A 15,027-nucleotide genomic window follows, 5' to 3' on the forward strand; every position below is an offset into this window, starting at 1 on the left:
CCTCTGTTGTCCCACCCCATTCTGAGGCCTCTGCAGGGCTTTTAAACCCTGGTTCCTGCCAGGAAGTGTGCCGCATGCATGATGGGGAGGGGACTTTCTGGCCACTGAGGAAGCTGAGAACTCCCCCTCTGGTGGGAGGGGCTGCTGCACCCCATCACACTTCTCTGCAATGCTCTTGTCTTCCTTGAGTGCTTTTTTAGCACCTTTATCATGCTGTGGCCCCACTGACTGTTTGGCAGGTTTCCTGCTTCTGATGTATTTTAAAAATGTTGCTGTTAGTTTTTGTGTCTTTAGGTAGTTGCTCTTCAAATTCTTTCTTGGCCTGCCTTATTATATTTTTACACTTAACTTGCCAGAGTTTATGCTCCTCTCTATTTTCCTCACTAGGATTTGAGATCCAATTTTTAAAGGATGCCTTTTTGTCTCTAATCGCCTCTTTTACTCTGTTGTTTAGCCATGGTGGCATTTGTTTTGGTCCTCGTTTTTATTTTATTTTATTTTTTAGTTTGGGGTATACATGTAGTTTAAGCCTCTGTTATGGTGTTTTTTAAATAGTCTCCATTGATTTGCAGGCATTCCACCTTTATGACTGTTCCTTTTAATTTCCATTTAACTAGCTTCCTCATTTTTGTGTAGTTCTCCTTTTTGAAGATAAATGTATCTGTGGTGGGTTTCTTTGGCATTTCCCTCCTACAAATATATTAAATTTAATTATATGATGGTTGCTATTACTGAGCATTTCAGCCGCTTTGATTAGATCCTGTACTCCATTTAGGACTAAAGAAAGAATTGCCTCTCCCCTTGTGGGGACTAGCTGTTCCAGGACTAGCTGTTCCAAAAAGCAATCATTTATGGTGTCTAGAAATTTAATCTCTGTATCCCATCCTGAGGTGACACATACCTACATCGAAATGCCCCATTTTTATTGCATTTTCTGCCTTTGTAGCCTCTCTAATCTCTCTCAGTATTTCACAATCATCTTCACCAGCTTGGTCAGGTGGTCAGTAGCACACACTACCACTACACTCTTAGGGCTAGTTTACATTTAAAACTTACAGCAGGCACAGCTTTATCAGTACAGCTGTGCTGCTGTAAGAGTGCTTGGGTAGCCGTATTATGTCAATGTGAGAGAGCTCTCCCGCCGACATAATAAAACCATCTAAACGAGCACTGGTAGCTACGTGGGTGGGAGAGCATCTCCCACCAACATAGCGCTGTCCACACAAGTGCTTATACTGGCAAAATTTATGTCGCTCGGGGGGTATTTTTTCACACCACTGAGCGATAAAAGTTTTGTTGGCATAAATGCTAGTGCAGACAAGACCTTTGTTCAAGCATGGAATTTCTATCCGTGGAGATTCTATGGTAGTTTGATTCACTTAGGATTTTTACTTTATTTGACTCTATGCTTTCTTTCATATATAGTGTCATTCCCTCACCAGTGTGCACTACTCTGTCATTCCTATATATTTTGTAGCAAGGTATTACTATGTCCCATTCTACTACGTTCCATGATGCCTATTATATCAATATCCTCATTTAATTCTAGGCAGTCAAGGTCACCCAATCTTAGTATTTAGACTTCTAGCATTTGTATATAAGCACTTGTACATTTTGTCTATATTCACTTGCTTGCTTTCATGTATTATATTAAATGGGACTCTTTTTTGTTTGACTCTTCCTCATTAGCGCCTATCTATACTTTATCAACTTCTTTCCTATCCTCTTTACTAGAATAGGGAGTTCCCCCTTTAATAAATTCATCCCTAAAAGATTCCCTCCAGCCCTTAGTTTAATAAATCCTCTACACTATTTTTTAATTTTACATGCCAGCAGTCTGGTTCCATTTTGGTTTAGGTAGAGCCCATCCTTCCTATATAGGCTACTCCTTTCCCAGAAGGTTCCCCAGTTCCTAATAAACCTAAAATCCTCGTTCCCATCACCATCGTCTCATCCACACATTGAGACCCTACAGTTCTGCCTGTCTTTGGGACATGTCTGTACAGAGAAATGTGCCATGTACTTAAAAACCAACTTATTTAAAAGTCAATTAGTTTTAATGTGTAGAGATCATAAATTGTAATAGATGTTACTTTGTGGATAAGACTTCCTTCTCTTTTGAAAACAGGGCAATTAAATAAAAGTGGTTGCTATACAGTGAAAATACTACAAAACATCACCCTTATTAGGCAATCTTCTGCTACAGACTGAATCTGAGGATCTCAAAACATATCCAGTCCAGTTCTGCTCTAGATTTATTAGAAGACCACTCCATTAAGCAACCAATTTTTCTTGGTCCACTGAATAATTGCTTAAGAGAGATTTTATTGTACTTTCTTCCATCCTGGTATTGACTTATGATAAAAGAAAAAAGTTTCTCACTGATTAATTCATTTTTCAAAATTACAGCCGTTTCTTTATCCACTTCAAGTAAGTTATTTCAATACCCTTGTCCAGCTGGGTAGACAAAAACTCTTTGCATACATTTCATTAAACTGTTTTTTGTATTGTGAACAATCACAGCAACACTTCTTTTTAACTTCCATTAGCATTAAAATGAATGATTAACACGTATATCTGGTGCTATTGGAGTTCACCACACCTCCTTCCAGAGAATAAAGAAACAATCCCTGTCCCTAGGAGTTTACAATCTAGATTTACGAAGATAGGACATTTGTATGCAGTGTAGTTTGAGATACATAGCTGTAGGAATCAAATATAGATATGAAAAAATGATAAATTGAACAGGCTGGTCACATCTATTACAGTGAAAAAGCGTGAAGGTTCAATCCATCTTAGTTTGCTTCCTTAATTAGGAATTCTAAATTCACAAATGGTAATTACTGAAGCAGGTGAACAGATACTCAAACTGCATGACTGCTCACAAAAGACAATAATACAGGCATCAAACCAAACATAACCCAACATAAAATACATGGCTAGACCTGTGGGTCCTCAAGCAGTATGGAGCAACTTTAAAAACATTTTTAAAAGAAGCTAAATTCACCCCCCCTTCTTTCCCCTCCCATTCTGTTCTTCCCCAGTGACATTAATTACATTGTGAAAGAGGAAGATGATTGTGTAGCTAAACCACATGACTGGGGATGAGGTGTTCTGGGTTCTGTTCCTGCGCAGCCTTCCTGTATGATCTTGAACAAATCACTTAATCAAGGAGCCTTTAACCTCAGTTTGGACCTCTGTAATTTTTACAGTAATGCAGGATATGACTAATAATTGTACCTCCAATTCACCCATCTGTACAAAGAGGATAATGATACTTTGTTACTGCACAGGGTGCTGTGAGATTGATTAATTAACCTTTGCAAAGTGCCAGAGATTCTTGATTGAAGGGTAGTATAGAAGTGCAGTTTTATTATGATCACCAGTGTGAAGAGATTTAAGGTTAAGTCTTTTGAAAAATGCTCTTTGTCAACATCTCTCTCTCTGTCTCTCTCATCTTCCAGAAGAACATTATGTGAACCAATAGGTCTGGAATGGTGTGAAGACTGAGCAGAAAGGAAATTCACAGAGGAGAAAACAAATGTCTCATTTACTGCAATCTTGTGGTCTAAACAGAGGAAACCACAGCCAGATGTCAGTGTTTGTGAGCAGGAAAGGGGGATAACATGAGGACTTTTGCATTCCTGAGATTACAGAGCACAGCAGACAGCCAAAGTGTACAATTCTTATCTATGGCAAAAGGGAGGCTTTCAGAAGTGCAGAAGCTAAGTTCACACAGTGGGTACTCATTCTTTCAAATAAAGCACCCATCCATTGCTTGGCTTACGTGCCAAATCTGGAAGAAACGTAAAGGTAAAATAAATGGATAATTTAACAGTCGTACTGTGTTTCAGCTAGGGAATGCCGTGTATGGTGTCAGACCTTGGATCGAAAACAAGCAATCTGCTGTGGATGGTGGTGTTTAAGGCATGTCTTATTGAATACAGTACAGTACATCATAGAAAAAGCTCCATCTGTTTAACATTTAAATTTATAATAAACATTTTAAAGAAAGGGATATTGAAGGCAAATATATACTTTAAAGCAAATTCTGAGCTCTTGGGACTAGTAATCCTTCCAGTAAAAACCCCCTACTGCTTAATGGCCTGGTCTTTAAAGAAAGTACGAGCAATAAAATGCATGGTATTATGATGGTGAGGAAGCATAAGATTCTGCTATTGGGAAACTGATGAAAGCTGAAAATTATGTATTTAACACATGGACATTATGTGGTCATATGGGTACCAACATTCATCTGATGCAATCAACTCAGAAATAAGGATATCACATTTAACTTCACTTTTTTGGAGTATATTGGGGTGTTTTTTTTATATAAAATATGGTTAACAGTCCCAATCTGTTTGGTTATATCACATATCTGCCTATCAGCAGATTTCTTTCATAATACCCTTTTTTTTTGCCCTTTTCAAAACTCAGTTATTTCTCCTAACTTGAGATGAGAAGGAACCACTGCTAGGGAATTGGTAAAGGGATATGGAGTCTTTATCCTACAGGCCACAAATTCAAATCTAGTGCAAGCTGGTGGTGTCGCTATCTGACAGCTGCTCACTGGTCTGTGTGAACTGTATAATGCCACTGGACGTGTCTATAACATAAAACCAGTCTCACATTTGGCACTAATTGGCATGCACATAGGCAGCTGCAGAAAGGCCAAAGTGAGATCATCATGAATGACTTATCCTTTCACCCCTAGAGATGATCCCTGAAGATCAGGGCTCAGGCAAATTGACTAGTGAAGGGAAACCTGCCTTGCTATCTGGTGTATCAACTATGTGGATGAAGAGAGAACCTCAATTTCAAGGCTGTCTATCTCTCAACTTTTGCTAGCATTACTTTTTTTTCAGCATGTATTTTTTTCCCCATGAAGAGCCTTTACACTCAAAGAAATAAGTTACTTACAACAGCTTAAAAATTATTAACTTACATTTCTTAAAATAAAATGTATTCATTCTGTAGGTCATTTGTAGTAATATTTAGAACTTCATACTAATTGCTAGAATTAAATACTAACTAAATTATATAGTATTGCTTTTATTTAACAACTGAATTGCTGCCTAGTTAGTTAGAAGTCAGTAGTCATGAATTACGAACCATTACTTGCAGAATGGTGGTTTCTCTTTAAGGGGTAGGGCACACCAACTCTCCCGCCCCTTTGACCAGCACTCCTGCATCATATGAAGATTGGGCATTGCGACTGCTCCTGTTCCCCTTTCTTCATGTCTGTGTTCCCAGTGTGCAAGGAGATGGAGTAAGGTCTGCCTGGACAACTGTTGCATGATTGGCTGGCCTGAGATGTAAGGTTGTAGCCTGAATGGTGAGTGGTTGTCTGGATACTACCTGTCCTGCTTTGGCATTTCCAGCTTCACAGGTAGCTGGCTGGAGGTTTTCCCTCCCCATTTTTGTGGTTCTGATATGGCTCTGGAAGAAGCAGTAAGGTCTAAGGTGGGCAGTCCAGTAAAGTGTACTGAAAGTAAAGAGCAACACCTAATGGAATCACTAACTCCCCCTGCTACAACATTGTACAGCAAGATGCACTTCCAGATCCCCCCATCCAAAGGAACCAGCAAGGCCCAACCTAACTTAGCTTGTGAGCACCAACAAGATCACAGCACCAAGTAGCATTGCTGCACACTCACAAACCTGTTTTCTACAGAGCACACCTGATTTTGTCTCCTATTCCATTTTTTTAACTTTACCAATTGATTTTGGGTGTGGAACATTGTAGATGATTTTTAATCTTACTATGGTACAGCTATTGATTTTCATTCTCCTGTTAGTATCTCAACAAATCCCAGAAAATTGGTTAAGTATGACCTAACTGCATGTGGACCATCCTTAAACTGTTGTTTTCCAGTTGTACTCTCACTAGATTACTTTAGATAATTTCCAAAACACTCCATACAATAGCTTTATACTTCATAGTCTAAAATTTCCTATTTAGCTTAACATTTTTTTTAAAAGAAATAAAATGTTTGCCCCTTTCTAATTCCTCTTTAGAATATAATTAAGCATGGGCTGGTCTGCAGGATTTCTTTGTCACCAGCAAATGAGCTGATTACTTAAAATACTAGGCAAGACATAAGATGTATAAACTGCAATTTAAAATCTCAGCCTGACTGGACATTGGTTTAGTGCCACCATAGCAAAGTAAAAATAAATTGACTACAGTTGCAAGTTGACACTGAGTCAGAAAATAAAGGAGGAGAAAAATAGATGGGATGTACCAAGGTGGAAAACAAGGTGTAATGAGGCAGGAATTTAACTAAATTATCAAAGGAGTATACACAAAGGAATAGGGACAAACCAAAGAGAAAAGCTGATTTAATGTAGAGACATAACAAGTGCTAGATATGAAATTGAGGTAACCATGAAACTACATAAAATCTCTTGTGTAATGAAGCTAAGCATGAACAACAACATCCTGATACAAATACAAACCAAAGTGTAGCCCTCAGAATTTAAGGTAAATACTGCATAAACATGAAAAGCCTTGTAAAAGCAGAGAAAAAAGGAATACACACAATTCCTACATTTGGACTTTTATAAAAGGGAGTATTTTCAACTGCTATCCGTATAAATCTGCCAGGAGGTGGAGTATCCAGCTTGCTCTGAACAGAGGGCATACACATTGGATAATCCAAATTTATCCCTTTCATGGGGATTTCCTTTACTGTCAATCTAAGACAAAACAAACCTAAGTCTGATTTCCACCCCATTCCCCCCCATTCTGGCTGTTCCTGCAGTTTTGCCTACAGGACCTATCTGTCCTAGACGCTAATTCCCTCTATCTAAGAGAAGTCCAACGCTTTTTATGTTAAGATCCACCTGCTGGTATGACTCATAAAAAATATCTCCGTATCTCCATGAAGGATTCACACACTTGACAGGAGGACAACTCAATGGAAGAGCCTATTAAGGGTCCTAGGCTTGGTCTACACTTACCTCCGCGATTCGGCAGCAGTCGACGGGAGTTATGAAAAGTATGCAAAGAACTTGCGTAACTCCCGTCGACTGCTGTGCTTCTCTTCTGCGCGCCGCCTTCACTGCACTGCACTTGCGGGGGTGGATTAATAACATCGACTTCTGGATCGACTGAGTGGGTCTTCACTGACCACTCAGTCGATCCAGATACGTCGATCTGACAGCGGCGACTTTGCTGTCGTCAGTGTAGACATAGCCCTAGAATATCTTGAAGAAGGTCAGATACCAGGACATGGATAAATCCACCATGAGATACCAGAGTATCTGCAAGATCTGAGAAGCAGTTTCTTTCTTGAAGTTTTGAGGTTGAAGAAAGTTGTTTTAGATAAATGTGTTATATGATCTGTAGATGTATAACCAGTGTTCCAATCAAAATCTTATCCCAGTATAGCTAAAGCCTCGTGATATGCTTGGGAGATCTCTGAACAACCAACGTTCTTTGCTAGGTGATTCTGGATCTGAATGGAAGTGTCTTTGAATGGAGTAGGATAGATAATTTACCACATGGACTAACTAAAAGTGTTGCAGGAGTGTCCCTAGCATCATAGAATCATAGAAATGTAGCTCTAAAAGGGATCTCAAGAGGTCATCTAGTCCAGCCCCTATGCTTTGGCATAACCAAGAATATCTAGACCATCCTGTCAGGTGTTTGTCCATCCTATTCTTAAAAACCTCTACTGATAGGGATTTCACAACCTCCCTTAGAAGCCTATTCCAGAGCTTAACTATCCTTATAGTTAGAAAGATTTTCCTAATATCTAATATAAATCTCCCTTGCAGAATAAACCCATTACTTCTTGTTCTACCTGAACATGCAGAACAGCTGAGCACTGTCTTCTTTATAACAACCCTTAATATATTTGAAGATGGTTATCAGGCCCCCCCTTGTCTTACAGATGACACTCCTGTTAATACACCCCAGAATATTAGCTTTTTTTTTCACAACTGCCTCACATTTTCTCACATTCAATTTGTGATCCACTATAACCCCCAGCCTATTCTCAGCAGTATTACCATCTAGTCAGTTATTCCCCATTTTGTTTTTGTGCCTTTTATTATGTCTTCCTGAGTGTGGTACTTTGCACTTGTCTTTACTGAATTTCATCTTGTTGATTTCAGAAAAATTCTCCAATTTGTTAAGGTAATTTTGAATTCAAATTCTGTCCTCCAAAGTGCTTGCAACCCCATCCCAGCTTCTTATTATCCACAATTTTTTATAAGCACACTCTCCACTCCATTATCCAGTCATTAATGAAAATACTGAATAGTACTAGACCCAGGACAGACTCCCTGCAGGACCTCACTAGATATGTTCTCCAAGTATGACAGCGAACCATTGATAACTACTCTTTGAGCACAGTTTTTCAACCATTTGTGCACCCACTTTATAGTAATTTCATCTGAACCAAATTTCCCTAGTTTGCTTGACGAGAATGTCATGTGGGACTGTATCATGTCATCCCCTCATCCACTAGACCCTCTCAAAGAAGTAAATTAGGCTGGTTTGGCATGATTTTGTCCTTGACAAATCTAGGTTGGCTATTATTTATTATCCTATTATCCTCTAGGTGCTTACAAATTCATTGTTTAATCATTTGTTCCAGTATCTTTTCAGGTATCGAAATTAGGCTGACTGGCCTGTAATTCCCCGGGTCTCTTTGTTCCCCTTTTTAAAGATGGTTCTATGTTTGCCCTTCTCCAGTCCTCTGGGACCTCACCCATTCTCCAAGAGTTCTCAAAGATAATTGCTAATGGTTTCAAGAGTGCTTCAACTAGTTTCTTAAGTACCCTAGGGTGAATTTTATCAGGCCCTGCTGACTTGAATACATCTAACTTATCTAAATAGTTTTTAACCTGTTCATTCCCTATTTTGCCTTGTGTTCCTTCCTCCTCGATGTTAATATTAATTGTGTTAAATATCTAGTCAACATTTACCTTTTTAGTGAAGACTGAAGCAAAATAGGTATTAAAGACCTCAGCCTTCTTGATATCATCTGCTATTGGCTGTCCTTCCCCACTAAGTAGTGAACCTAGTCTTTCTCTTGATCCTAGTGTGTTTATAAAACCTCTTTATATTGCCTTTTATGTCCCTTCCAAGATGTTATTCATTTTCTACCTGAGCCTTTCTGAGTCTGTTATCAGGACCATTTTGAAATGTTATAACCAGAAATGCCTTGCATGTTTCCCATACCATGTGAATATGTGAGAACCAGATCCTTATTTAAACATCTGTTGATTCTAACATATCTCTTAGGGCACGGTCAAGTAACTCAGGTTTGGGTAGATGAAGGGTATGAGGTACAAGACTTTGAATTAGGGAATAGAAGGGCCTGAATTTACTAGCTGGATGAACCGTGATGAGATTCTGTGCTGTGCCTAAGAGGTGCAGCACAGAACTTGCTGCCCAGGAAGGAGACTAAGGTAGTTTTAAGCCACCTTGGTGCCTTCTTGATCCTGGGCTACTTTATAGCCCCTGTATAATATAAGAGCCCTGGGGGCCTACCTAAGATACAGTAGTCTATCCACAGCTGCTTATGGACCACAACATTGCCTGGAATCTTTATAGTACTGTGGTATTGTCCCCAACATGCTGTGTACTATGGTGCTGCCTCAACATGCCCTCCTACCCAGAGTATGTCCCCTTATGACAGTCTTCCTCAGTTCCTGTGCCAAGGGAATCATCCCTTAGTTGGATCTGGGAGTTTTTGTGACCCTTTTCACCACTCCTGCCTTTTCAATTGACATAATGAGGAGAGAGTGGAGATGATGAGGCTCTTATCCCCCATCGTAATTAGACACATACAATCTAATGGAAATGTGTCCAGTCTCAATATTAGGCATGGCAGAATTCAGTTTTTAAAAGAATTTTGACAGATAACATCAACATTTATTTTTAAGCATTTTTTTCAATTTTTATCCATTTAAATTTTCACAGTAGTGCAAAGTTACAGGTTTTAAGCATTTTTTTATGTTTATTGATTTAAATGGTTATAACTGCAGGATATCAGGAGGGGCATCAGACAATAGCAGGGTCACACAATAATTATTTAATGACTGTAGACGTTAAAGATTCAGGAATGAACAGCACCCAACAACTCTTTATATGGGAGAACAAGATATTCATTAGAGGTGGAATATAAAAGATCTTCCAGCCTCAGTAGGTTGGGCAGACATGTGTTCTGAACAGATATTTAGGAAACAAAAGCTGGTTCTGACTGAACACTGAATCAACCAAACAGTTGTGGTGGGAGATGATACCCTCTCTCCTCCCTAAGAAGTCAGTCCCTAAAAGGGACAGATTCTTAAAAGCAGGTCTCCCCCTTTGTGCTCACAGTTATTTGCAGGTGCACTTTATGTCAGTTGGTATATCTGATTTATAAGCACAACGTAGCTCACATGCGTCTATTATTTCCACTCATGAAACTGTATGCACTTAAAAAGTCAGGGGGGAATAACGATGAGCCAAATATCAGGCCCAGAATATGTGTCTCTCAGATCTGATATCTGGAGTTTACAGCGAGCTTTGAATTGCAGAGAATTTCCACTCCATCTTGTTTAACCTTCATAAAAAACACTGCATATTCACCACTGTACTGAGACTCTTTCCAGTGCTCTATCTACCACTGCACTGAATTGTGCAGCTGCTACTAGGCTACGATTTCCACTGAACCAGTGTTTCCCCAACCCTCCTCCACCCCCAATAAGAGAAACATTGGAAACCTTCTTAAACAGCCCAAATATATAAAAATAACATTTGTGTAAAGGGGTAACTTCCCTGGTATATTTTAAAGCGTACAAAACTACTCCAAGTTCCAATCAAAGTTATTGTAGCCAATATCTTCCTGGAATGCACTAGCATAAGGGGTTTGAGTCTGTTACCCAGCCCCTGGCTCACTCCATTTAATTTGCTACCTTATACCAATAGGTTGAGTTTTTTGGTAATTGTGTTCGTAACCCTACACAAGACTGAGATTTTTTTCTCCAAGCCAAGCACAACTAGCTCTTAGCTTGTGTTTCCAGTACTCTGATGACTATATATACCTTCGGCTGTTGCCAGGTAGCATGGACGACTGCCTGAAAAATATGCTCACCAAGCAACCCTCTGACTGGTCAGAGGAAAGTCTGTAAGGGAAATGAATAACATTCTTAGACAATCTGAGTCACGCATTTCAAATCTGAAAATTACTGGCTGAGACCAGGAGAGGGCGACGAGTACATATAATGTTGATGATGATTAGCAGAACTCTCATTGTTTTAGCAAAACCCAAGTTACTGAATGGTATGATGGTTTTCCTCTTTGTATTCCAAACTCAATATTTATTTACCCACCTCATTTGTCCCTGACCAGCTGTGTGCCTGAGAATATCATTATATTTGTGACAGATCTATGTTCTCTCAGAAACATACCTATGTGGAAGCAAAGTTTCCAGATGAATCCTGCAAAGGTAAACCACCTGCCCCACCCCCCTCTTCCCAATTCAGAATTTGCTGTGGACAGCTTGCTCTTGTGCAGGATGGAAGCATGTGTTTAACTGGACAGTTTCCCAGAAGTCCACAGAAATTTATATTAAATAAAAACGAATAATCATTTCAATGTGAGACAAGTGTTGCAAAGAACTTCTGTTTTCAGGAATCGCTTTCACAACCCTGCTGCACATATAAACACTCTCGCTTTTTTCCTGATGTATGCTTTTATAAATAGTATGTTTATTCCACTTGGGGTTCTCTCAGAGTATTTACCTTTGGGTGAACTCTGGGAGAAAAAACAATCTATCCATTAACAAAATGGGGACAGTATTTGTTAGTTTATTTTCCAGAAAATGAAGTGCAGTGCTGTTTGCTTTGCTTCTAGGCCCATTGCAGACATAAACAACAATAAATCGTCCTACTAGACTCAGGCATGTAATTTTCTTTGTTTTCCTTTAAGAGGAAACTCCCTTAGAAAGACAGGGTAACTTCTAATTTCAAAGACCTTATAATACAAAATAAAGGGAGGTTATTTTGGTTAAAGCAAAAATAACTTTTCTGAAAGCAATTGAATAAATACATCATTAGCTTCAGGTGTAAACATGTGCAGCGTTTGAAACTCAAGATTGACATTTCCTTTTCAGGAGCTTTTTATAGTTGGAGTGGAAATATGTTCCGTAAATGATTGGGCCAAAAAACCTGAGTTCTGAACTTTTTATTTTTCCACTTTTTTTTTCCTGGTCTGGCTGGCATCTATTGGATTCTGTTTTTGTCCCTAATATATTAGTTTAACATTTTATACACCTTCTGAGGAATTCAGAATAGCTTCTGTACCCACAGGAGCAAACAGATACATATTACTCACGTATCTAATAGTCTGGTGGTTTACTATAGTGAGAAATTGCCCACTATATATTATGGTTTATCAGTGATGAGAGTTTTTTCATGAGTTCAAATGATGTTAGCTTGCTTTTTCCAAGGAAATTATTGCTTCACACTTAGGGGATTATTTTGTTAACTTCTGGGATATCCTGGCATGTGTAAAATATGTCAAATATTTTTATTGTATAGAAAATAATGTTCTCAAGTCACAAGAACAGTTACTCATCAGTCTCTCTCTGGTTATTGAATTAAGTCACTTATCTTGCAAGAGCTCAACAAACTTTAAACCGTTATTTATTAAATTACTTACTATTTATATACAGGCACTTCCGAGCAAGGGGTGCTAGAGACAAAAATGGAGGCTGATCCCTGTCTGGAATATCACAGAATCTAAGTAGAACAAAAGTAGCCAAGGATGGCGGCCGAGATGTAACAATCAATTAATGGTTCAAGGGAGAAGGGACATGTGGTTTAATTTCATGTTTGTTTGTAAGCTGTTGTAAATAATATGTCTCAATGAAGGATTTAAAGAAGGATAAAAAGGAGGTCAAATTGAGTCAGGAAGGAGGTTCCAGATGTATGGGGCTGGGTGGAAGAATATGAAGAGATGAGAATGGGAGAGGACACTAAAATTAAACTAAACTAATCTGAGTTAAGCTAGCTAGTCTGGATATTCTATACAGACATAACACAGACAGACATGTTAGTTTCTCCTCTGTAATATAAGCATGACCAGAAAGTCATCACTGGAGGGAGATGAGTGAATACACAATGTCCTATGCCCGGATATCATCAGGTTTCTCTTGAGCAAGCAGACACTTGTGGCAACTGTGTGTTTTGTTTTGCAATGTGCATCTTGGTTCTATAGGGTAGGAGCCAGATTTAAGTAACATTGAATAGAGCTAGATAATATACACCTGTGTGCTGAACATAAACTTCTAGTGGTTAAGAAAATTAAACCTTTTCAACCTACATAGGACTCATTCTGATCCAGTGTTTAGAAAAAACAGGGTTACTTACTAGTAACGGTTGTTCTTCAGATGTGTTGCTCACATCCATTCCATTATAGGTGTGTGCGCGCCCTGTGCACAGATTCCCGGAACTTTTTTCCCTTAGCTAGCTCTGTAGGGTCGGCTCCGGCACCCCCTGGAGTACCGCGCTCATGCCGCAGTACATAGGGTACTGCCGACCCTGCAGCCCCTCAATCCCTTCTTTCTGCCGACTCTGACAGTGGGGACGGAGGGTGGGTGTGGAATGGATATGAGCAACACATCTCGAAGAACAACAGTTACTGGTAAGTAACCTTGTTTTCTCTCTTCGAGTGATTATAGGTGATTAAATAGCCATACCTTGGAGGTGGGTAGGAGTCAACGGTGAGTTGCTTTCATCAGGACGGCCCTGCCGAAGCCCACATCCTCTCGCCTGCTGCACGATGGCGTAGTGGGACGTGAAGGTGTGGACTGACAACCAGGTTGCTGCTCTGCAGATGTCCTGCAGGGGCACTCCTCCCAGGAAGGCCGCAGATGAGGCCTGGGCTCTGGTTGAGTGTGCTGTCACAGCTCCTGGAAGCGGCACCTTCGCCCACTCGTAGCAGGTCTTGATGCAGGCAATGATCCAGGTGGAGATGCGCTGGGTGGAGACAGGTGAGCCCTTCATCCGGTCCGCCACTGCCACGAACAGCTGCGATGACTTCCGGAATGGCCTGGTCCGCTCTATGTAGAAGGCCAAGGCTCGTCTGACGTCCAGCAAGTGCCATCTCCGCTCCTCCTCCGAACCGTGTGGTTTGGGAAAGAACACGGGAAGGAAGATATTCTAGTTATAATGGAACTGAGACACCACCTTAGGTAGGAAGGCTGGGTGGGGCCTCAGCTGGACCTTATCTCTATAAAAGACAGTGTAGGGGGGCTCCGAGGTTAAAGCCCTGAGTTCAGAGACCCTCCTGGCCGATGTAATGGCCACTAGGAAGGCTACCTTCCAGGAGAGGGCGAGCAGCGGGCATGTAGCCATGGGCTCGAAGGGGGCTCCTGTCAACATGGTGAGGACGAGGTTTAAATCCCAGGGAGGCACTGGGTCACGGACCTGCGGGTATAGCCTCTCCACCCCTTTGAGGAACCTAGCTGACATGGGGTGAGAGAACAGGGTACACCCTTCCATCAGCTGGTGAAAAGCTGAGATAGCTGCCAGGTGCACCTTTAGGGACACCAGTGCTAAACCCTGGAGCTTCAGGTGGAGCAAGTACTCCAAGATCGCCTGTATGGGCGAACCGGACGGTGGGATACCCCGGGACTCCGCCCAACAGGTAAACTGTTTCCACTTGGCCCGGTACACAACCTGAGTGGAAGGTTTTCTGCTGCCCAGAAAAATCTGTTGGACCTGCGCCGAGCAGGCTCTCTCTCCCTCCGTCAGCCACAGAGTCTCCACGCCGTTAGGTAGAGGGAGTCCAGGTCCGGGTGCAGCAGGCGACCCTGGTCCTGTGAGAGCAAGTCGTGACGTCTCGGGAGCAGGATCGGCTTGTCGAAGGACAGGTCGAGCAGCATGCTGTACCAGCGCTGCTGCGGCCAATCCGGCGCGATCAGTATCACATCCACTCTGTCCCTCTTGATTTTCAAGAGGACCTTGGGCAGGAGTGGAATGGGGGGAAACGCATACATGAGGGTCCCCGTCCAATCTAGAAGG

General features: G+C 40.8%; 1 protein-coding gene across 1 annotated transcript in view; it reads right to left on the reverse strand.

Annotated features, from left to right (window-relative positions):
• LOC137166829 (zinc finger protein 474-like) overlaps window positions 1-15,027 on the reverse strand; it is a 62,015-nt gene that overhangs the window by 29,638 nt on the left and 17,350 nt on the right. The window lies entirely within an intron of this gene.

This window comes from Emydura macquarii, unplaced genomic scaffold (assembly GCF_026122565.2).
Source record: "Emydura macquarii macquarii isolate MOO-44397 ecotype Brisbane River unplaced genomic scaffold, CSIRO-AGI_Emac_v2 contig_2897, whole genome shotgun sequence".
Taxonomy (NCBI): Eukaryota; Metazoa; Chordata; order Testudines; family Chelidae; genus Emydura; species Emydura macquarii.